This window comes from Macaca thibetana, chromosome 5 (genome assembly GCF_024542745.1).
Source record: "Macaca thibetana thibetana isolate TM-01 chromosome 5, ASM2454274v1, whole genome shotgun sequence".
Classification (NCBI taxonomy): domain Eukaryota; kingdom Metazoa; phylum Chordata; class Mammalia; order Primates; family Cercopithecidae; genus Macaca; species Macaca thibetana.
In genome coordinates this window covers 25,069,425-25,094,188 of record NC_065582.1, presented here as the reverse complement: position 1 = coordinate 25,094,188, position 24,764 = coordinate 25,069,425, and the positions used below count along the sequence as shown (strand labels likewise).

General features: G+C 38.4%; 1 long non-coding RNA gene and 1 other non-coding gene across 2 annotated transcripts in view; both read left to right on the top strand.

Moving 5' to 3' along the window:
- Positions 1-24,764, top strand: part of LOC126955375 (uncharacterized) — a 43,021-nt gene that overhangs the window by 9,341 nt on the left and 8,916 nt on the right. Inside the window, exon 2 of the long non-coding RNA XR_007725915.1 lies at positions 6,104-6,240. This is a non-coding gene — a long non-coding RNA (uncharacterized LOC126955375). The remainder of the gene's footprint in view (positions 1-6,103; positions 6,241-24,764) is intronic.
- LOC126955785 (U6 spliceosomal RNA) lies at positions 19,853-19,959 on the top strand. The gene has a single exon (XR_007726084.1). It is a non-coding gene; the product is annotated as a U6 spliceosomal RNA (small nuclear RNA).

Sequence of the window (24,764 nt, the reverse complement as noted above, 5' to 3'; positions counted from 1 at the left end):
TATTATTTATAATCATACGTTTATAATCACAAAAATTAATAACTGTAATTTTTAAATAATCCTTTAGAAACTCAGAAAGTGATATTAAATAAATTGAAAACTAACAATTGCTGAATTTTCCCTAAACTGTTTTGGTCAAATAGATGTCTAGCCTGAATTCCTCTAGTGACAAGGAACTCACTATCATTGGAGGCATGGATTGCCCTGTATTATAAGTTTTTTTAAATGAGGCCTGACTGGCAACCAGACCATTGGCAGATCACTGAGTTAAAATGTGGTAGGTGTGGCGGGGCGCAGTGGCTCTCACCTGTAATCTCAGCACTTTGGGAGGCCGAGGTGGGCAGATCACGAGGTCAAGAGATCAAGACCATCCTGGCCAACATGGTGAAATCCTGTCTCTACTAAAAATACAAAAATTAGCTGAGCGTGGTGGCATGTGCCTGTAGTCGCAGCTACTCAGGAGGCTGAGGCAGGAGAATCGCCTGAACCCGGGAGGCAGAGGTTGCAGTGAGCCAAGATCACGCCACTGCACTACAGCCTGGGCAACAGAGCGAGACTCCGTCTCAAAAAAAAAAATATGGTGGGTGCTGTTGTTGCCTTGTTGGAATCTAGTCAACCTAATTCAAAATATTACCTTCAGCTTGGTTACTCCACTTTAGAGGGATTTAGAAGTAAAAGAGAAATCAAAAGGGACAAAGGATGCAGAATTATGTCATATGAAGAATATTTGTCTAGACAAAGGAGAGAAAGCCCAGGCAACATGACAAAGTCCTGGTCTTCAAATATTTGAGGACCCCTCTCATAAAAGAAGAGCTTTTTAGTTCTGTATTTAGGAATCACATGGTAACAGTTAAAAGGAACAGAATTTTGGTTCATATAAAGATGGAGTTTTCTAAAGAGCAGGGTTATCCAGAGCTTAAACGATTGCCTCCAATGATAGGCAGTTCCTCGTCACTAGAGGAATTCAGGCTGGGCATCTAGTTCACCAAAACAGTTTAGGGAAAATTCAATCATTGTATGATGTCTTCACAAGGGTGATTTTTGATTTTCTTTCCAAACCTGAAACTTCATTTGAAGGAAAGTTCTCAAGGACAAGATGGCTTTTTGTTCAGAGTTTGATGAGAAGAAGACTTGAAACATGGAATTGTCCCAAGAAACAGAGGAAGGCAACGTGGTAGGGGATCCACCCAAAAAGAAAGATTGAGAAAATCAAAGAGACATGCAGCAGGTTGAAATGTCAAGTAGGGACAGCAATGACAGGAGCTGGGACACATCATTTGTCATTCAGCAAGTGCGATTTGCCAAGTACTTGGTGTCAGGGAGTAAATAAGAAACACAGATTTCTGCCTGTATGAGCCTTCAAGGTGAATACATAATTCAGAAACCATACGCAGAGACTAATGAGCGTTGTTGGCATTTCACAGATGGACGGGATAATTAAGGCTTTGTTTAGTAGACAGGATTTACACCATGACAGCATTACTGGTATAGCCATCCACACGCCTACAGATAAAACAGAAGAAAGTGCCACTGGTTTCAGATTATTTAAATTAGATAAGCATTCAATGCATCAGGTGAGTCTTGTTCAGAATTTTTAAAGGAGGAAGGGATACTTTGTCTCAGAAAAAAAAAAAAAAAAAAAAAAAAAAAAGCAGATAAATCCAGCAAGCAACAGAAGTGGCACACATGTTGGTTAGAAGTCTTTAGACTTTTTCCACAAGGCCTTTGAAGGCTAATGGGGGAGTGGGCACTGCAGTATCTCACAGAATTTTTTTCAGCCCATAGTTTTCTAATACAGCAGGCTGTAAGAATTCAAAACACTAAATTCCCACTGCCCAGAAAAGTGCATTTACTTCCTGTAAATAAGCCCTTTATTTTTACTGTAGCAGATTTTTCTTTAGATGAAGGCAGACATTTTACCTAGTCCCTTCGGCCCTTGATGCATGCACACAGCATCTACATCAGGAAGGAGGCCCAGTAAGAAGGGCATGTTCCATGCTGTCCTCGAGCAATCATAACAGCACGCAAGGGAGCCGCAAGAGAATGAATGGATGGTGCACAAAGAGAGCAGTGAGCTCAGTCGGCAACCATGAAGACAGAAACATAAAGCAACAAAGGAAAGGAAACACATCGCCCCCCACCCAGGGCAGTAACAGCAGCAAGAAAAACCATCAGTCCCAACCACGCGGCTTATTTTATGGAAACCTTAAAGTCATTTTCAAAATAGACTTCTTGTCCTCTGGGTGGGATTTTCTCAAGTAACAGAGTGCTTGATGCCGCTGGGATTTCCAAATATATCTTCAATCCAGAGTTTCCATTCACAGCTGCGAAATTCAGATTTTTGCATCAACTTGCCTTCTTCGGTGCTGCTTTCATCCATTCATTTGTTTACGGTCACTCAATGAATACTTATGGAAAAATGTACTATATGCCAGTCATTTTTTCGAAGTCCTATAGGTACAGAGGTAAACAAAGCAGCCTGCTTTCACAGAACTTTAATGGGGAAAGACAGACAAAGAAACAATAACAAAAAAATGCAGCCGGGCGCGATGGCTCATGTCTGTAATCCCAGCACTTCAGGAGGCTGAAGTGGGCGGACCACAAGGTCAGGAGATCAAGACCATCCTGGCCAATATGGTGAAACCCCATCTCTACTAAAAATACAAAAAATTAGCCAGGTGTGGTGGCACGCACCTGTAGTCCCAGCTACCTAGGAGGCTGAGGCAGGAGAATCACTTGAACCTGGGAGGTGGAGCTTGCAGTGAGCCAAGATCGTGCCACTGCACTCCAGCCTGGTGACAGGGCGAGACTCCGTCTCAAAAAAAATAAAAATAAAAACAATGCAATGGAGAATAGCTGTGATGAGAATAAAACAGCGCTTAGATTAGAAGTCAAGAAAGGCCTCTGTGGGGAGGTGGTGCTTGAACTGAAGAGAAGACACAGAGAAAGGAGACAAATGAGAATGTGGAGGAGATTCTCAGGCAGAAGGAAGAGAGGATGAGCTTAGCTGGGCAAGGTACACGAGCCAGGTCAGTGCAGGAGCATGCAAACTGTCACACAGGCTACCATCAGATGGATGCGGGGCAAGTGATGGGAGCCTAGGAGGGAAGAACTGGGAGTTTGAATTTTATTCCAAGGGAAGCCATTTGCTAGTTACATAGAAGAGGAGTGAATCTGATTTCCATTTATAAAGATCATTCCCTTCGTGATGCTGAAGGATAGGAGGAATACAGAATGGTAGGGTTGGGATAGTCTAATGACCCATTTCCCTCCTTAAATCAAGAAGATAATGTCTGAATTTAATCTGTTTCCTAAATGATCTAAGAAATAATGACATATCAGGGTAACCATGCTTTAGTCACTAGTAAATGATTTTAATTTAACTAAGCTTAGATAAGCTTAAATGTGATAGAATATATGGTATGATAAAAGGAGTTCGATTAATTTTTATCGTACAAAAATGAATATGATTTACCTACTATCTGTTACTAGATAATAATTTCAGTTGGTACTAACCCTTAGAGAAGCTGCGGGGAACAAGTGATACATTTTTGCACCAAGTAAGCTGAGATGGAGAAAATGTCCAGAGAACAGACTACAGATACACATCCCAGGAAGAAATGCAGGCTGTACAACCAGCTGTTCTTCAGATGCTCCGTCAAGGATACACAAGAACGGGAACAGTGTAGGCACCAGAAGCATCATCTTTGCATTTAGAAAATATCTCTTGGCTGGTTTATTTATGCAGAAATCACCTTTTCTGGAATTTAGGGCATAGTTGTGGAGAGCCCCTGGTCAAGGGCTGTTTGCCCTGAGCACGTGACAAGAAGGTAGTTGGGTTCCAAGTTCCATAGTCATAGATGTCTGACAATATCTATTATCCCACTATGTCTTCTCCCCCAACTTTCAATTTCTACTGAAAATTCAAAGACCATTATTTTGTGTTTATTATGCCTAGAATGACAGTATCTAGGATAGTGAGCTAGAAATAACTCATCACAGGGCCAGACGCGGTGGCTATGCCTGTAATCTCAGCACTTGGGAGGAGAGGTGGGTGTATCGCTTGAGCCCAGGAGTTTGAGACCAGCCTGGACAACATAACGAGACCTTGTCTCTACATAAAAATCAAAAAATTAGCTGAGGGTGGTAGTGCATGTCTGTGGCCCCAGCTATTCTTGAGGCTGAAATGGGAGGATTGCTTGAGCCCAAAAGGATGCAGTAAACTGTGATCATGCCATTGCTCTCCAACCTGGGCAACAGAGCAAGACTTTGTCTCAAAAAAAAAGAGAAAGAGAAAGAAGAGAAAGGAGAGAAAGAGAAAGAGACAGAGAGACAGAGAGGAAGGAAGAAGATACTCTGGAAGCTGAGGCAGAGAACTGCTTGAACCCGGGAGGCGGCGGTTGCAGTGAGCCGAGATCGCACCACTGCACTCCAGCCTGGGTGACAGAGCAAGAGTCCGTCTCAAAACAAGAAAAAAAAAAAAAAAAAAGTGAGGATTCTGTAACCAGGTTGCCAGAGGAAGGGAGAGAGGGAGGGAATCACCACATATGAGCTATGTGTCCAGAAAACATTAACAACTGCCTCCTCTCAAAGGCAGGTACCTTAAGTCTGTTGATATTCTAGGCGTAGGACAAAACCAGAGAACAGGAGAAACCATTTTGCATGAGCACAGGGTAACACGTATGTATAATGAAACATCTTTAGAGAGTGTGGGCAATTCATCCTTCTTTCTCCCACCTATAGCACTTAAAAACCACTAGAGGGCACAATTTTTTCTTTTCTGTTTTTAGTTTTATTTTTTTCCTTCAGGAAAGAGTCCTCACAGAAAACTGATAGTAAAAATAACCGTATTCTCTGTGCTGCTTTAGCAGAGTTAATAGTCTTCATATTCTCTGAAGAAGCATAAGCATGATCAATTCATTTTCCAAATATTGATGAATGGCCGAATACGTGACAGTGCATCTGCATCCCTAGTAACCACAAGGAAGTTTGAGGAACTAATATTATCTACCACGGTTTTCACACATGATTCTGGGGGCCTCTTTTTCCCAGTGATCTTTGTTTCTCCTCTTCCTTCCCGCACTTCATTTTAATGTTGGGACACCCTCTGCACCCCATAGAGCCAACAAGCTGCCAAGATCCTTCTTCCCTTCTATCAAATCGGCTTTTAGTTTTATCCTTTCCTCTCTCTCCTTCCTGCTAAAATCCTAACACAGAGCTAAAACTCACTCTGAGTTTTTTCCAGTTACCAGTGTCTTCCTTCATTCTCTCCTGTACCTGGAGATGCCATTAATATTCTCAAAATACTGCTTCATCATGTCTCTGTACTACCAAGGACCTTATATTCATCTTCTAATATCATTTGAAAAAAGACTAAGTTCTCATCTTGACATTAAATTCTTTCCAATATCCTTGGCTTAACCGACTTTATCTTCTACTACCTAACATAAAAACTCCTCTCCAATCAACCCACTTAACGCTTTTGCAAAACATGATCCTAACCATTACGGTAGGTTTGGGATTGGTTGGCTGGTTGGTTGGTTATTTGGTTAGTCGAGTGTCAGTATAGTATATTGACTAAGAGTGAGGATTCTGTAACCAGATTGCCAGAGTTGGTGTTTCACCTCTGCCATATACTAGAGTTATAACTTAAGGTAAGTTACATCTTAGTGCTTCAGTTCCTTCATTTATGAAATGGAGACAATACTGGTATCTCATAGAGTTATTATGAGGATTAAAGGAGGTAATAGCTCAAGCTCTTTCAAGTGCCTGGTCCTGTTTAAGTGCTCATTGCATGTCAGCATACCTTATCTTTATTCCCAGAGTAGTGTCGAAAAACTCACAAAGGTGTGTAAAGGTAAATTGACTCTGCCATTCAGACTTCTAGGCTCTCTTCCAATCTACACAGTGAAATTATATGCCAAATTTCAAAACGAGAGCACACTTCATTTTTGCCAGTGCCAAATACATTGTTCCAGGTACACAGAAGTATTTTAACAAGCTTCAGTAAATCTCACACGTGTTGAATTCTAAAATAAATCATTGCTGAGCAAGCTCTCTCTGGATTAGAGTTTGCTGAGCCAATGTTGTATTTCTCTTGTAGGTGAAGAAGTTTTTGGTGGCAGTTCATGGAGCTTCCCTACACCAACTTGGAAATGGCATTCATTTTATTGGCTTTTGTTATCTTTTCCTTATTTACCCTGGCTTCCATCTACACTACTCCGGATGACAGTAATGAAGGTAAAAGAAGAAAAAAAGAAAAAAGCTCTTTGTGGCTACTGTGTACTTTTCCCTCCCTATCATCTTGCTGTGTGTTGGGATTTGGTTTGGTTTCTATCCTGTGTGTAAGGATAACTTTGTTTTTGTTTTGTGGCATGTGTGTGCATGTGTGTTCATTCAACTATACATAGAAAGGAAAAGGATTAGAATTTTTTTGATGAGTTCTTGGTAAAGCCCAAACATTTAAAAAAATATGTAGAAGTATTTTAAAAACCCAGTACATTTTTTTCCTCATTGCCAGTAATAACATTTGTCGATAAGAGAAATATATAATTTCAATGATTGTGCTTAGTAGTTCAGGTCCTACCACATTTCAGACAAAATTGATAATTGGAGAAATGATACACTTGGGAACCAAAAATTTATATTTATTTGTGTGTATGTGTGTGTCTAAATATATGATTAGGAAATTATATATATTCATAGAGAATAAGATAAAATCATAAAAAGCAAATTGTATTTGTGCTTCCTAGCTTATCCCCAACCCTATCAATTCTTGACTATAAAATAAGTGCTGTCTATGAATTAAAAGACTATTCTATCCCATAGACATACAACACTATCATAACAAGGAAACAAAAAGCCACAGTAAATAGACATTCCAGATCATGCTGACTTGCAGATTGCAAAACATAATTGGAATCCATAAAATCTTTTTCCTGCTCACAATTATTTCCACTGTGTTAGTTTAAAATGGGTTTGGCTGAAAGAAAGAGGAAAACCAAAATAGCTGTTACTTTAACTACAAAATAATGTATTTCTCTTACCAGGACAGGAAGCCTGGAGGTAGTGAGTTCAAGGCTGATGTGGCACTTAATAAATATTGGAACCCCGGTTACTTCTACCTTGGTTCTTTCCATCTTCAACATAAATTTTAAAGAATCCACTTGCTGGGCACGGTGGCTCACACCTGTAATCCCAGCACTTCGGGAGTCCAAGGCGGGTGGATCACGAGGTCAGGAGATCAAGACCATCCTGACTAACACAGTGAAACCCCGTCTCTACTAAAAATACAAAAAAAAAAAAAAAAAAAAAAAAAGCTGGGCATGGTAGCACACATCTGTAGCTCCAGCTACACAGGAGGCTGAGGCAGGAGAAGCACTTGAACACGGGAGGCGGAGGTTGCAGTGATCCGAGATCGCGCTACTGCACTCCAGCCTGGGTGACAGAGCAAGACTCTGTCTCAAAAAACAAAAATTAAAAATTAAAAAAGAATCCACTCAACCTGGAAAAACGGTTATCTCCTTTTGGTGACTTAAAAATTGATAAAAATGAAATTATTTAGCTGTAGTGGAAATGAGAATGAAGCAGGGCTGATTCTCCCAGTTTACTACACTGTTTACTGTCTATCTTATTTGCCTGTAAGCATAAAAACAATGGAAATGTTTATCAGGAGCTATATTAATTCATTCTTGCACTGTTATAAAGAAATACCTGAGACTGAGTAATTTATAAAGAAAAGTTTTAAGTTGCTTATAGTTCTGCAGGCTGTATAGGAAGCCTAGTGGCTTCTGTTTCTGTGAAAGTCTCAGAAAGCCTCCAATCATGGCGGAAGGCAAAGCGGTAGTGAGGCATCTCACATGGCCAAAGCAGGAGGAAGAGGGAGAAGGGCGAGGGGAGGTGCTACACACTTTTAAACAACCAGATCTCATGAGAACTCACTGCCATGACTATAGCACCAAGGGGCGTGGTGTTAAATCATGAGAAACTGCCCCCATGATCCAATCACCTCTCACCAGGCCCCACCTTCAACACTGGGTATTACATTTCAACATGAGATTCAGGAGGGGGCACAGACTCAAACCGTATCAGGAGCCTTCCATAAAAAAGGCAGAACACGAAGCACTTTAGAGGTATTATTGTGTTTAATCTTAAAACAATCCCATGAGATGAGTAATAATAACCCCACTATTTCACAAGCAAGGATATTGAAGTTTTAACTTTACCATAGGTCACTCAGCTAATAAGACAGAGAGCCAGAAGTTGATCTCCAGCTTATAGGACTCCAGAATCTGGAGTGTGCATAACCAGCACACTTTCTCTTCAGATAACCTTGAAAAAGATACATGGCTTAAAAAAAAAAAAAAAAACGCATATATACTTCTCTTTCTTTCTACAAAGGGCTTAAATTGGCTAAAAAAGATATAACAAGATACAACTTAATTTTTAATAAGTAGATAAGGACATCCAGGCAAAAGGAAAAATTAGGGTAGGAAAAAAATGGGTGAACTCGGTAGGGAGAAGGAGGCTGGCATACCATTTCAGCACAGAGCACAAATTTGTGATTAGTCACTCCTGGATTCATGTCCTGGCTTTGCCATTGGGTAATTCTGCCTTTGGAAAAATCATACAAATTATCAAAGCCTCTGTGTTAGTCTATTCTCATGCTGCTAATAAGAACATACCCAAAACTGGGTAATTTATAAAGGAAGAAGGTCTATTTGACTCACAGTTCAGCATGGCTGGGGAGGCCTCAGGAAACTTACAATTGTGGTGGAAGAGGAAGCAAATAGGTCCTTCTTCATTTGGTGGCCAGAAGAAGAAGAATGAAGTTGGGGGAAAGGCCCTTATAAAACCATCAGATCTCATGAGAACTCACTCACTATCAGGTGAACAGCATGGAGGTAACTGCCCCCATGATTCTATTGCCTCCACCTTGTCCCTCCCACAACACGTGGGGATTATGGGCACTGCAATTGAAGATGAGATTTGGATGGGGACACAGCCAAACCATATCAGCCTCCATTCCCTCATCCGTGTATTGGGGATAATAATACTACCTGCCCCGCAGAGTTGAAGTGAGAATTAAATAAAATAAAGCATCTAAAATGCTGAAAGGTGACTTGTGGAGTCTTCTTCTTGGGAGTCTTCATGATTAGAAATTTAGATAGAGCAATAAGGGTCATCATCATGAAAAATATTTATTACAAAACCAATACAGCTTGTATTCACTTAATCCACACACTGGGTCAATGTCTTTGTTTTAAATATCTAGTAACACAATACATTCCACACAAATCAATTACAAGGTGACATCACACATGTCACAAAAGATAAAAATCTGATGTAAGGGAAGGTAAAGTTAGGGTCACTGGAATCCTTCAGGCAAAGCCACTGACAAATGAGTGCTTAACAGAATTAGACCACCTATCCAATCAAGAAGAGATGGGCACATAAGCACCCCAAAATAGTGTGAAGTGAATGCCAAAGAAGTGAAAGACATCTCAGAAAATTAATGATGCTTTGACTATTTTTTGCTAATGGTATCCTCTATAGAATTATGCTATGACAATCACAAGTAACAAGAGGAGTATTGTGTGGAGCTATGATGCAAATGTATCAGAAAAGTGATACTCCCCAACCCACCCAAATCAACATCTCATCCATTCTTTGTCTAAAACTAACTTCCAGTTGCAATTACAAACTGCATTTTATTAAATGAGTAACATAATTTTATTTTCATTATTTTTAGTTTCAAGTTTCAATATAAAGTTTCATTCAAAGTTGTTTTTTTTTTAATTTTTATTTTTTGCTATTTTGTATTAAATTTTGCCCTGGCTCAAGTAAATTCACTTTAATTGATCTATTCCAGTACCATTTATTCTCAGATTAAAAAGAAATTACCTGTTACAGAATGATATCCTCAACAATGTTAGCCAACATCAGTTATCATCCAAGGAACTAGCTGGAGGCATGCTCTTAAGTTTACTTACTTAGAGGAAATGGGCCAGACATTTGGGTCTTTTCTTTCTTTCTTTCTTTCTTTCTCTTTTTTTTTTTTTTTTTTTTTTTTTTGAGACGGAGTCTTGCTTTGTCACCCAGGCTAGAGTGCAGTGGCCGGATCTCAGCTCACTGCAAGCTCCGCCTCCCAGGTTCACGCCATTCTCCTGGCTCAGCCTCCCGCGTAGCTGGGACTACAGGCACCCGCCACCTCGCCCGGCTAGTTTTTTGTATGTTTTAGTAGAGACGGCGTTTCACCGTGTTAGCCAGGATGGTCTCGATCTCCTGACCTCGTGATCCGCCCGTCTCGGCCTCCCAAAGTGCTGGGATTACAGGCTTGAGCCACCGCGCCCGGCCTGGGTCTTTTCTTTCTTTAAAGTCAGCCCAGAGGAGAAAACTGACAACACTGAACTTTATCTGAGCTCTGTGCTTCTGGAAAGCAGGTATAGTCCAGAAATTCCCCCAACCTTTTATTTTCTGAAATCTCCTCACTCTTATTTTGCAGGAAATGTCTTAAGGAAAAGAACTACCTTTCCCCTTAAGACACAGATAAGACTCACTGTCCACTCTTTCTCCTGACTTCCCTAAGACCCATGAAGGCTCCCTTGTTTGCCTGAGCCTTGGACAAATACAGACCTTTCCTTTTTTGCCTGAAGCTGCAGACAAGCACAGACACAGACCTTTCAACTCCCTGTTCTTTGTCTCACAAATGATTTAGCTGAGATTTGAACAGTTTGTCCTTCTGAAACTAGCCAGACAGAGCTAAACATTTGCCTTACAGATATTTGAATGAGACTTCTCCTGATTGCAAAACAATCCCAATTGTAAATCATCTCACCTATAACTTTTCTACTCCTCTCTATAAAATTCTAAAATAAAACTACCCTGCCAAGCTACTTGATCTCTGGATTCGAGGTGCTCTCCCTATAGTAATAGTTTGAATACAATCAATCTGCTTCCTTGTGCGTACACGCGTGCATGTGTGTGTGTGTGTGTGTGTGTGTCTTTGACAAAACCCAATCTGGTCCCTATATATGACAAACTGGTGTGGATATGATAAAAAATAATATAGTTGCTTAGTGGGATTACAACTATTTCTGGCATGGAGAAAAGAGACAATGGCTCACTAGAAAAGAATCGCATTAGGGGCTCTAGTTTAGAGATGTTGGAACTTGTTTCAGTAAAACCCGCTTCCAGACCTGCTCCCTCACCTACAACATATTTACCCACGTGTGTGCAGCTGAAATGAGAGTTTCATAAACTCAGCCTCTCTACAGGTGATACACTCTAGTATTTTCTTTTCTGTGTTGTTCTTTTTTGCAAGGCTGGTGGCAATTCACCTAAACTACATGTCAATCTCCCAGGCAGAAACCTTCTCTAATTGGCCATAGCCTGCAGAATAAAATGAAAATTTCCAAGGCTCTTGAGCATTCTTATTCCAAGTAGAAAATGTCCACCTGTCCACCAATAATCCCCTCCTCCCCAACTACTTGAATCTTACTTATTCTTCAAATAAGTCGTTTTCTCTCTTCTTTATTCAGTCTAACCCAAAATGAACTCCCTCTCTGTGGAACTTTCATAGAGCATTTTAAAATTTCACTAATTTGGTGCTTATCTTCATCACCTTGTACTATTGGTTATGTTTAGATAAGTAGGAAGAGAGACTATAAAATAATGAATTAGAGTTCCATGATTTGTTACTTGACTTGGTTGACCATTCAGCAAGTATAGTTTTTTACATGCTGTCTGTAAGAAGGCACTGTAGAGGCATGGGCACAGATGAAAAATTAGCCAATTACCAGTCTTGCCCTTAAAGTGTAGAGTCTCATAGGAGAGAGAACACAGGTAGAAAACTACAAGATGAGCCGGGCGCGGTGGCTCACGCCTGTAATTCCAGCACTTTGGGAAGCCAAGGCGGGCGGATCACGAGGTCAGGAGATCAAGACCACCCTGGCTAACACAGTGAAACCCCATCTCTGCTAAAAACACAAAAAAGTAGCCGAGCGTGGTGGCAGGAGCCTGTAGTCCCAGCTACTAGGGAGGTTGAGGCAGGAGAATGGTGTGAACCCGGGAGGCGGAGCTTGCAGTGAGCCTAGATCGTGCCACTGTACTCTAGCCTGGGTGGCAGAGCGAGACTCCGTCTCAAAAAAAAAATGAAAACTAAAAGGTGATAATTCCTATTCACATAAAAATAAAATGATTCATCCCTGTGCGAAGCCTTTCTTTGAATGGCCAAAAATAAAATAGCAAACTAACAAAAGCGTGTTTTAAAGATAATAAGAAATCACACTTTGCATGTCATCTAGAATGTAAGCTCCATAATACAGATTTGGACTGTTTAACCACTGCTCATCTCAGCACCTAGAACACTATTTGGGACATAGGTGGTTTTCAGTAACTCATTACTGAATAAATTAATAAATACCTACAGCTTATTTCTTTAGGGAATCTCAATGTATGAGTTTCACATTTCGTGACCATTATACATCATCTTTCTCATTTATTCTGTAGCTCTTCCTACCACTTTTTACCTAATAATAGTTCATGTTGCTTTATCTATATTAATCATTTAATCCTAAGATTAGGCCTATGAGGCAGGTATTGTTATAATACTACACTAAATCTAAAATCCTCAGAAATACTCATTAGGATCTCATGGACTTGTATATGAGCAGAATCACAGGCTGATTTATGCACAAAGATAACATATGGGCTATTCATACACCTCCTTCTTGAAAACTCAGTGACATGAAGCACAAATTAATTCAGAATAACACAAATCAATGTAGAGAGGCTTTTCATGATGGTCTTCAATGTATATTTGATCAACTTTCTGTAATGTTCAGGTTTGATATATTCATGAATTGAAAATGGATTTTAATGTCTGTCAAACAAAACATGACCAGGACAGGCATGCCCTCGGGGCAGAAGAAATTATATTCTGCATGCCAAAGTCAAATATAAATGGCGTGGTGTATTTTCATTTTTTGTGTTACCCAGACCACTGCTTCCCTGTATTTTCTTAAATTATAAAGAATCATTTTGCACCTATTTCATTGTTCTTTAGTTTTTAAATTTACCACTGTGAAGCTGCAGTATCCGATTAGAAGAGATTAGTGTAACAGTCTCTTTGTATCTCTAGAGGTAGCACATAGTGACGCAGCAGTAGCAGCTCTTTCCTGCCTGAATTATATTGCTGTCCACCTGCACGCTAGGCCCCGTCTTTGAAAGTTGTCTGGTGTAATGACCAGTAGGAAGTGATAAAATGTAACTGACCCATCAGGGAATTATAAGGATATTCTGGGAAGGTAATGATCCTTCATCAAAGGTGTGTCCAGCCTCTTGACAAACAGTAGCTATCCAGCATCCCCATGCCAGACACTCCCTTCCAGAATAGCTGTAACTGCCAGGTGAACAGTCTTGGTGACTTTGTCCATGATGCACAGAGCTTTAGAGAAAGCAAGCCCAAGGCTGGCAGACCCCCAGTCCAGATTAGAATCAACTTTATAATTTTAGAAAGTCTTAGGTTTTAAAACTTGGTGTCTATTAAGGCTTCATTTAGATATTACAGATATTGCTGTTGTCCAACTGAGTCAACGTGGCCAAAAGGCCCTACAGCATTACAGCACAGAAAGGTATCTGTTCATAAAGAAAAATTGCCACTGCTGTGATTCTATATTAATCAGACAGCAATAAGCATGTTTGTTATTTAAGAAGAGCCCTACCATTTTTTCAAAGCTGGCCTCACAAACCAGAGTCAAAGTCATAAACCTGGCCACATGCAGTGGCTCACGCCTGTGATCCCAGTCCTTTGGGAGGCCAAGGCAGGAGGATGGCTTGAGCCCAGAAGTTTGAGATCAGCCTGGGCAACATAGTGAGACCTCGTCTCTATTTATAAATAAATAAACAAACAAACAAACAAACAAACATAAACCTTTCAGCACTCAAGAGTAGTGAGGCAAAATCAAGTAGGGAAGCTACAAGTTTTACCCATGTAAATAGATTTTTAAAAAATTTTTTTTGCAATGTCACTTCATTCTTCTCCAAAATCAACATTAAGCACAAAACAAAAGTTTAATATACACCTCTAATAATATACAAAGTGATTTGACAGTACCAGCACACATTGAGAGAGTTACATGTGATGACTCGATGAAAAATTTCTTCCCTTGGTACACAATTTGGGTTGTCTGCAAAATAAGAACTGATGATATCTATAGCACAAAAATAATAATTTGAGTGTTCACTGTATGCCAAGCGCTTAACATATTTAAGCCTTCTTTCATCCCTATGACCACATTGTAAAGCAGGGAAGTCATGCTATGTCGACTTTGGAGATAAGGAAAATGAAATTCCCAGAAGCAATGTGCCCAAGGAGAGGAAGAGGCAGGAAGAGCTCGATGAGCATGATCGTGACCCAGGTTCTCCATCCACATGCCTGAGACAGGGGTGAGTGTGAAAACGGGAACTGACTCAGAATTAACTGTGCGATCATGGGCAAGTTGCCAAGTCAACCCTCATATCTAAATTCAGGTATCCTTGAACAAACATAGACAGATGCTGATGATCCACCATTGTTTACTATAACAATAAACTCTTTGTGAATAAAAAATGGCCTCTCACCCCGGAAAAAAAATGTAAAATAATATTGAGAATGGAATCCACCTAACAGGAAAAAAAAAAGAAAAAAACTCCAGAGCATCAGCTGCATCATTTTCAACTGAGGGTCTCTTTAACTACCTTGTTGTGTTTGTAATTAACTAGGTTAGATTGAACATAAATTAAATGTCTTTTGGTTGCAGAGAAGTTCAGCATTTGCATATGTATGCCTAAAACAGTGTAGTCTCAGAGAATGTGGATGAAGGCTGTGTTCATTTCTAATTCTTCAGCAAATAGAGGCGGGTTTACATTTTGGTCACCCCAGCTATTTCCGTAGTGTGTGAGTAAACTATTGGGCTTGCTGAGCTAATACTTCACAACATAGTTCTGTGGGTGCCAAAGGCCACAGGCACCAAGGTTTCCAGTTAAATGGTTAGGAAAAAAATGCCAAAATGTCTGGATCCTGAATTGGAAGCTTCTGCTTTTGCTTTGTAGAAGTGAGGAAAGCCCTTATTAGCAAAAGGCCAAACCGAGATTAGTGGCCAATCTGTAGATTTTCTATTATTTTATATAGTTTTAAAGCAATTTTTCTGCAAATTTTTTTCATGAAAAGTCAACCATTTTTTTGCAATTTTTCTGTTATCTCTGAATACAATGACTCTTCTGCCTTTATAAACCAAATTGTCCCAAATTAAGAAGGCATGGCCGTAAGTGAGACTGAGGTCTTCCTATTTATTTATCTCAACTGAAAGCCACAAACTTGCCTGGAATGAGACTGTTCATTATTTACTAGGGCAAATTTCAGGCTTGTTTTAAATGAAATCAAAATATCCTCTCTGCATCAATACTCCTGACATACATATTTAGGGATATAGAGGAATCAAAAAAGTTATGCTTTAAAAGAAGGATTATTAATCTATTTAATATGGATTGTTAGAGGTGGAGACAGCAAATTTTGAGAGCAGGCAATAAATTGGTTTCTTTGTATTTCTTAGAAGTAATTGCAGCAGCCAGCCAGTAGACGGCAATGTTTGACTAACACCCAAATCCAAGAAAAATAATTTTGCTCTCTTGTGTGCCGGTGCTGCCTGTGTAGAACTAATTTCACACCAGTCAGCATGCTAACCACTGGGAATGCCAAAGCTTTGTCTTTTTCCCCAGGGAACTGTGAGCAATGCATGCAACTCTTCCAGATAATCCCTTAATCATATTTAAAAATACGAATAGTGGCCGGGCACGGTGGCTCATGCCTATAATCCCAGCGGTGGGTGGATCACAAGGTCAGGAGATCGAGACCAGCCTGGCCAACACAGTGAAACCCTGTTTCTACTAAAAATACAAAAAATTAGCCAGGCGTGGTGGCACGTGCCTGTGGTCCCAGCTGCTCAGGAGGCTGAGGCAGGAGAATTGCTTAAACCCGGGAGGCAGAGGTTGCAGTGAGCTGAGATTGCGCCACTGCACTCCAGCCTGGGCAACATTGCGAGACTCTGTCTTAAAAAAAAAAAAAAAAAAAAAGGAATTTCCGGCTGCGTGGGGTGGCTTACACCTGTAATCCCAGCACTTTGGGAGGCTGAGGAGGGTGAATCACTTGAGGTCAGGAATTCGAGACCAGCCTGGCCAACATGGTAAAACCCCATCTCTACCAAAAACACAAAAATTTGCCAGACATGGTGGCAGGCGCCTGTAAACCCAGTTTCTCAGGAGGCTGGGGCAGGAGAATCACTTGAATACAGGAAGCGAAGGTTGCAGTGAGCCACTGTTGAGCCACTCGCTCCAGCCTGGGTGCCAGAGCAAGAGGTCATCTCAAAAAAAAAAAAAAAGGAATTTCCATTCCATCTCTAAATAGAAATGAAATTTCTAAACATCTGTCAATATAGAAAACAACGTTTTCTTCATGTTTCTTAGAAAAACACATGATCCATAAACTGGACGTAATGGATCATGCCTATAACCCCAGCTACTTAACATGCTAAGGTGGGAGGATTACTTGAGGCCATGAGTTCAAGACCAGCCTGAGCAACACAGCAAGACTGCATCCCCCACCTCTCTTTCTGAAAAAATAAATACTTGCACACATAAAAAGAAAAATATGTGATACATCTTGCTAAAATAAAATAATTTTTTGCCTATACTGACATTTTCACTTTATTTATATGAATTTTCCTGTAGCTACTTATACAGAAAAACCTCAGAAAATGTGAAAAAAAAGAAGCAGTTTTCTTTATGACATAAAATTTTAAAAATTAACTCTCAAAGTACTGCTTTAGTAACTTGAAAATGACAAGAATTCCAGGCATTATTTTCCCTCACCAGAGCATAATAAATTCCCCTGCTCACACATCATTGGCTGGAAGAATGGTGGCCCTAAAAATAAAAATTAAAAGTACAACTAACAATGAAGAAAGTTGGGGGTGAGGGCTCAGCTGGGAGTTGAGACTAATTCTGTGGGAGTGGTAACTGCACATCAGGACTTTCTCACCACTCCCTAAGGAGATGTAAAATGTATGATTAAGGGGACAGAAGACGTTCCAAGCTTGACTCCCAAGAATGCTCGCCTTTGAGTTGTTATAGACTAATGACTGCAGTTTGGCTAGCTCTCTAACTGAACCCTGAAACAAACAGGAGTTTTATTTGTGGTGGGTAAATGTAACTGCTAGACGCCATTGGTTCTTGATAGTATTATATGTCACATTTCGGATAAAGTATTTATCTAATACAGAAAAAGTCATTTGATGAGTATAAGAAAACTTTTTAAAAAGATGGCAAAACGACCACAAACAGGTAGAATCAGATAGTATATGATGAATTTCGTATGAAAGGAAATTCAGCACTAAGCCAGTAAGTTGAAGAATATGGTTTGTTGATTCCTGTTGAAGGGACTACGAACATGCTGGGAGAAATAAGATTTACTAACAGTTCACTTCCTACAGGGTTAAGATGGAAATAAGAAAGGCCTAGGTTTGGGAATCCCGAGTCCTACTTACGAGCCTGAGAATCACAAGAATCAATACAGAATCATCTTAAGGAGTTGTGCCATAGCTGGGGTCATTGGACTAATTATACAAATAGGATGCCTTAGGAGTGCTGTGTGTTTGGAAAAGAAAAGATAACTAGCCATACACAAAATCAAGTGATCTTTGCTATCATCAACCTCTCCCCAAGGTTCTGTTTGTTTATTTGTCTGGCCTTTTTTTTTTAATTCCCTGAGTTGTAAAAATAATCTTGTAACATTTACTAAAAGAAGAATAATTTCTTCATGACAAGAGCAATTAAAAACACTCCAAAATGGATTTTTTAAACCATTTTTTTCTTGTTTGTTTACACTTTGTTTTTCAAAATTTTATTAACTAACTCCAAAATTCAAAGTCCATCATCAAACACTAGTAAGATTCAATCTCCTGCTCTGTATAATGGAGATAAACCACATACCAAGGTTTTTGTGAGGATCAAATGAAATGGAAACTATAAAATAATAACCATATTCAAGGAATTATTTGTGTAGGTACCAAATATATTTTCTTTGTTATTGAAATGAATTTGAGCTGCAGATCCAATGTTCAGCTATGCAAAGCATATATTTACATAATCTTTAAACTTATTGTGTGTGTATATATATATAATATATATACTTAAGTTTAATCCTATTCAGTGTTCAGCTACACAATGCATATATTTACATAATCTTTAAGCTTCTTGTGTGTGTGTATGCATATATATACACACACATATGCATATATCTTTAACAAAAGGAAACCTATCTTTTGAGAATTTTAAGTCAGACAGTTTCTTATAATGGTAGAAGTAGAATATCATTTGGAATAGGTTATTAAATGTCGTGGCTACAAATAGCCCAGATCCTTGGAACTCCCTAAATCCCATCCCAGACTTCAATTAGTAGCTAGGAAAAATCGTATATCATGAGGGAGAGTGGTCGTCCCTGAAGACCACATAAACTATGGTTTCCCATCGGAAATGGTCAAGATATTCAGCACTTTTAAGAAAGCATGTAAAATAAACCATTATCCAATTTAAATCTAAATATTAGAACCCCAAGGAAAAAATCAACTTCACAGATTTTAGAAAAATAATAGAACTTATTTTTGTGACACAATTTCCCAGGAACTTAATCTTGGTTGAAGGATGTTTGCTAAGGATGGATGTTTGTTAAACTATTTGCTCAGTAAAACAATTCCCACCAGCCAGCAGTTACAGCCTTTGTGGCTCCAGTTTTATGTAATGAGTTATACTTAAACTACCCTAGCAGCTACTGAAAATGCCATTCAGGAGCTACCTGAAAGCTGTTCCCAGGGCCTAGTTTGTGCTCCAGGTGAGAGAGTAGTTGATCAAAGACATCTTTCCAGAAATGATGATAACTACATTTCCTTAGGGGTAGTTAAAATTCTGCTATGGATAATAAGAATTCTTGCCAGAAACCCTAGGATTTATGGATAACAAAAATTTTAAAAAAGAGAGATTACTATTTGCTCACTTTTGAAAACATATTTTAGCTTTTATGTATATTTTTTGCTAGAATTCTAGTGCTCTCTTCTACCATTATTGAATCAGAAACTAGTTATCCAGAAAATGTATTCACACTTCAGCTACTAAACTCCCTCTTTTTTGTGTGCCCAAATGCCTAAATGCTAGTGGCAAGGCTTTCTAGTTATAGATCCAAGCCAATAAAGCCGGATTAAATTTTCTCTTATCCCAAAGGGGGTTGTCACTGCCTTGTTTGAACATTTGGACACTTTACATTGGGTCAAAAGGCTTACAGCCTGCTTGATGTCATCCAGATGGACCATTTTAAACATAAATGAGTAGGTATAGGACACAAAAACATTTAATTAAAAAAATCATTTGAGCTTAGATAAGCACACATAAACCAATAGGAATCATAGCTCAAAGTTTATTCTTGGAATTGCTAGTGGAACCCCAGGGTTACAGGTGGCACCAGTAATTCTTTGCACAAACTAAAGAACATTTTGCAGAAATGTTTAAGGACAGCAACTTAAGGAAGGGAAGTGAGATTAAGTCCTACCCTCAGGGATAGATGGTTATACGTTAATAATTTTCAGTTTCCTTTTTTATATCTCTGAGTTTTTATTAAATAATTCTTAAAACTACTTAACAATGGAATATTGGTATTTGTGGTAAATTGGGATTAGTTACTACTTCCTGGATAGCATTTGGAGAGATACTAAATGATGTGCCAAGATTTTTTTAAACTACTATAAGATGTTTAGAGAAAGAAATGGTGCTCGCTTTGGCAGCACATGCACTAAAATTGGCATGACACAGAGAAGATTAGCATTGTCCCTGTGCAAGGATGACATACAAATTCATGAAGTGTTCAATTAAAAAAAAAAGAGAAAAGAAAAAAAGAAATGCATAGTTTCCAGAGGATAAACACAGTGTTGTTCTTATATTTTCATTTCTTTCCTTCCTTTCTTTCTTTCTCCATTTTTTTCCTTCTTTTCTCTATTCTGTTTTATTCAAAGTTAAAAATAAGCATTTGTGCTTTTTTTTTTCAAGCTAAAACCAGTGGATACAGTCAGAGTAGGCCCAGTCTTCTCTGTCTTCTCTCTTCCGTGACAGTTGAATCTCAAGTGTCATGAACTAGAACTCACTTTACTTGGATAATGGAAATTCTAGATCTTTTAATCCTGGCCTCCAAATCCCTACGTCTTTAAAAAAAAAAAAAAATGTGTTTTATGTAAACATAGGCACAGTATCACGTGCCCAAGGATATAGGCCTATTTTTCATCCTGTTCTCTTCAAGTCTTTTTAGTGCTTTACATCAGCTATTTAAGAGAAAGCCTGTGAACATAGCATCGCTTTCTGATTTAGACACGTATTTGGTCTTGTAACATCTTTGACAATCTACTTATATATAGATGTACTACTACCTTGGGGCACATATTATTGTCGGTTTTTCAGAATTATAACACCATTTCCTGCCTAGGTTCTACACCCAGCTCTTGGGTTCAGTACTTTTTAAAGATTCTCCCCACCACCCTCGGTTTTACACAATATATATGAGGAAGTTTGCAGAAATGTTTCTTGGATGTATTTTCAATAACTTGCTTTTATTGGAAAATAAATATCATCAGCAATCCATTGAACCCAATGGTCCCTGTTTGGAAGAATGTTTTTAATGCTATGTAATAATTATGTTTCAGAAAAGTAGAGAGCTGAGTATAATTGCTCCTCTAACTCTTGAGACTCGCTAGTGCCAATTCTTCTGATCAATAACACTATTTACAGGGATATATGCACTGTGTTGTTCTGTGTGGTAAAACTGTGAGAGACATTAGAATTTTCATTTTATAAAAGGAGAAACAGAATCACCAAACCTAATGCCCTGGGGTAGTGCTGATGGAAAAATATTTCAAATAAACTAACTACTCGTGACCAATCTGAATCTATAAAATTTCTTTTCTTCTAATTTTTCTTTCTTTTTTTTTTTTTTTTTTTTTTTGAGACGGAGTCTCCCTCTTGTTGCCCAGGCTAGAGTGCAATGGTGCAATCTTGGCTCACCGCAACCTCCACCTCCCAGGTTCAAGCAATTCTCCTGTCTCAGCCTCCCGAGTAGCTGGGATTACAGGCATGCACAACCACGCCCAGCTAAATTTGTATTTTTAGTAGAGACGGGGTTTCTCCATGTCGAGGCTGGTCTCGAACTCCTGACCTCAGGTGATCCGCCCGCCTTGGCCTCCCAAAGTGCTGGGATTACAGGCGTGAGCCACCACGCCCGGCCCTTTTCTTCTAATTTTTTAGGAGCACTTTTTGAGCTAGATTTAAAAACATGTGCTATATTGTATATCTCTTCTTTAGAAATTTTGAACATTTTCAAATGGCAATCTTTGGTATTCTATATGCTATTTCAGTACAAAATTTATCATTTCCAAAAGAAAAATGTGTTGCTTTTATGTTTTAACTGCAAAATTGGGGAGTTCTGAGACATTAATGGAACTTTAGATCTAAGAAGCAATAAAAACAAGAAACTGATTTGTGTGCAAGGCTGATGCTCTTACTTGAAAGCTGTTTGTGATCTGGAAAAAAAATCTTGAAAGTGACTATTCTTGGATATTTTTCCTTATACACATAACAAGGATTAAAGAATAATTTAATTATTATATGGAGTTTTTCAGCTTCAAGACTAGCCTCTGAATGTTTGCAGATTCCACAGATCTGCAAATAATTAGCTGACAATGCTGGAATGCAGAAACAGGTCTGTCAGCAGCATTGGTGTTAAGCACTGAGGGAGAATCAAAGGCCAGCAGAGGTACAAACGAACCCACTCAGGGAGACCTCAGTCTCTCCTTTATCTACACTCCATAGGTAATGTCAAAAAAAGTTTCTCGAATATCTCTATGGATTGAATTAAGGAATAACTTAAGAATCTCATACTTATATAAAAGTCATCTTGTCATTTAACCTGAACATTTTAAATGATTGCATTTTCATGACTACCAAAATATTTGTCCACTGTAAGAGAAACTTCACTGGGTAGAGGCATAATATTCTCAACGCATAATTTTTAGTAGTTTAGCTTTTGGAATCTTGCTCCTACCTATATAGAAAATTCAGAAATGGAAAAGAGTAAAATTCAAATGAATTTTATCCCATAGTAATTACAGGGTTTAACTAAATTTTATTAATCTGATGCTTTGTCATAAATGTGTTTGCATTACCGCAGTGCATTTCTGCAACTCAAGAGATAAGCAATGTTGGAAGATGGTACTTATTTTTGAGAATAAGTTCCGTCTCATCTTTTATCCTTCTCTGACAAAAACTGAAGTTAATGTTTCTCTCTCTGAGTCCCCAGTCTCTTAGATCTCTTATTTATTTCCAGGATACATCAAACAAGCCTAAAACTGTTATGTAGAACGTCTGTTTATATGTAACAAAGGACTAGAAATCTAGTTATACATAGAAGAGGACTTAAGACCCTAAAATACACATTTATTCATTTGGAGACTTCATTCAACTTTCCTTTCTTCAGGTTATGCCTACTTCTGTCTCACAATACATTCAAGGGACCCAGATAAGCAATGAACACATGATTCCCTAGTTTTTGATAGGCCGCACACAGCATCAGAATTCTCCTAGGCACATTTTACTAAGCAAAATCCTAACTTTAAAAAATATAGATGAAATGCTATGATGACTAAAACACTTAAACAGGAAATTTGAAAACTTATAAGCTAAATAATTACTTCACCTGCTATCTCTGATTTGAATGATACTATATTTTAAAAAAAAAAATCTTTTTAAATGAATTAGTATTCAAGTATTAAAACAAGCTCTGAAAACTAAATTATTTGCATATGTTACAGATTGCAAAATCACTAATAAGGTTATCTAATAAATTTCAACATGCAAGTAATTCACTTTAAATAACATCACATGACACTTATAAATTCCTTTTTTTATTAGTCCAGTGAAGCAGTGGGAGTGGGTATAAATTCTTACGATTACAAATAAAGTAAATTAGCCTTACCTTTGACTTTCATGCTTCCGGTAACCATGGCTTCTGAAAAATAAAACACAGAAAACCTCAAAGTGATGAAATTTTGACACAAAAAATAAAATAAAGTTTTCTATTTTTACTTTACCTAACCCTTACAATATTTAAGGTAATATTTTTCAGTCACATAATAAATACTTTTTATTAGTAAAAAGTATACTTTTTGGGTATATTCATCTGTTGATCTAGTTTCACCTCTAGATTTTATGGTGAAAAGAATGTGTAATTATAGAACTTTAATGTAAGAAACAAATGCTGCAGAGGTTACCTTAAGAAATCAAAATAAAAGACCTTAACAATTTTTAGAAAAATATATATTCAAAGAAAAATACATATGGTCAATCCACAAATAGATTATAGACCTGTTTCTGCATTCCAGCATTGTCAGCTAATTATTTGCAGATCTGTGGAATCTGTGCATATTCAGAGGCTAGCATTGAAGCTGAAAACTCCATATAACAATTACATTATTCCTTAATCCTTGTTACGTGTATAAGGAAAAATATCCAAGAATAGTCACTTTCGAGATTTTTTTTCCAGATCACGGATATAACTTCTATCCTCTTTCATCGTTAATTTATAGCTACTTCTAACGTTATCTTGGACTGTTTTTCCTCATTCTCAATAAATTTATTACATTTAGTAGATTAACGTTTTCTTATCACTAAAATATTTAAATCTGTTAGACATACAAATTTATTTACCTCCTATGAAAGAAGACATGACATATCACGGTTTAAAAAATTATAATACATTTGGTAGTTTTAGTCATTTTTTAGTTTTTGAGACAGGGTCTGGCTCTGTGGCCTAGGCTAGACTGCAGTGGTGCGATCTCAGCTTACTGCAACTTCTGCCTTCCAGGCTCAAGTCATTCTGCCATCTCAGCATCCTGAGTAGCTGGGACTACTGGCACATACCACCACACCCAGGTAATTTTTGTAATTTTTTGGTGGAGATGGGGTTTTCACTACATTGCCCAGGCTGGTCTCGAACTCCTAGGCTCAAGCAATCCACCTGCCCTGGCCTTCCAAAAGTTTACTCGTTCTTAACAAACTAGTTATAGTGTCTACAGTAATCATCTATAGCAATGATTCTCAGACATTTTGTTGTCAATATTATTACTATTATTATTATTTAATTTTATTTCAATAGATTTAGGGTACAAGAGGTTTCTGGTTACTTGAATGAATTGTGTAGTGGTGATGTCTGGGCTTTAAGTGTACCCATTACCTGAATGGTGTACATGGTACCCAATAGGTAATTTTTCATCCTTCACACCCTCCCACACTCCCCGCTTTTGAGTCTCCAGTGTCTATTTATACCACTCAGTATGCCTTTACGTATCTACAGCTCAGCTCCCACTTATAAGTGAGAACATGTTGTATTTGGTTTTCTATTCAATATTATTGTCAGCTACACAAGATTTTCTGGGCAAGGCAGGGCAAGTTGATGCTTTAGATCCTTGCTACACAAAGTTCCATTGAATTAGCTATGAATTAATCAGTGCCTCTCAAAACTTTAATGTGAATTTGATTCCCTTGAAGATCTTGTGAAAATGCAACTTCTAATTTAGTAGATTTGAGATTCTGCATTGTTTCAGAATGCTCTCAAGTGATGTCATGGTGCTAGGCCACAG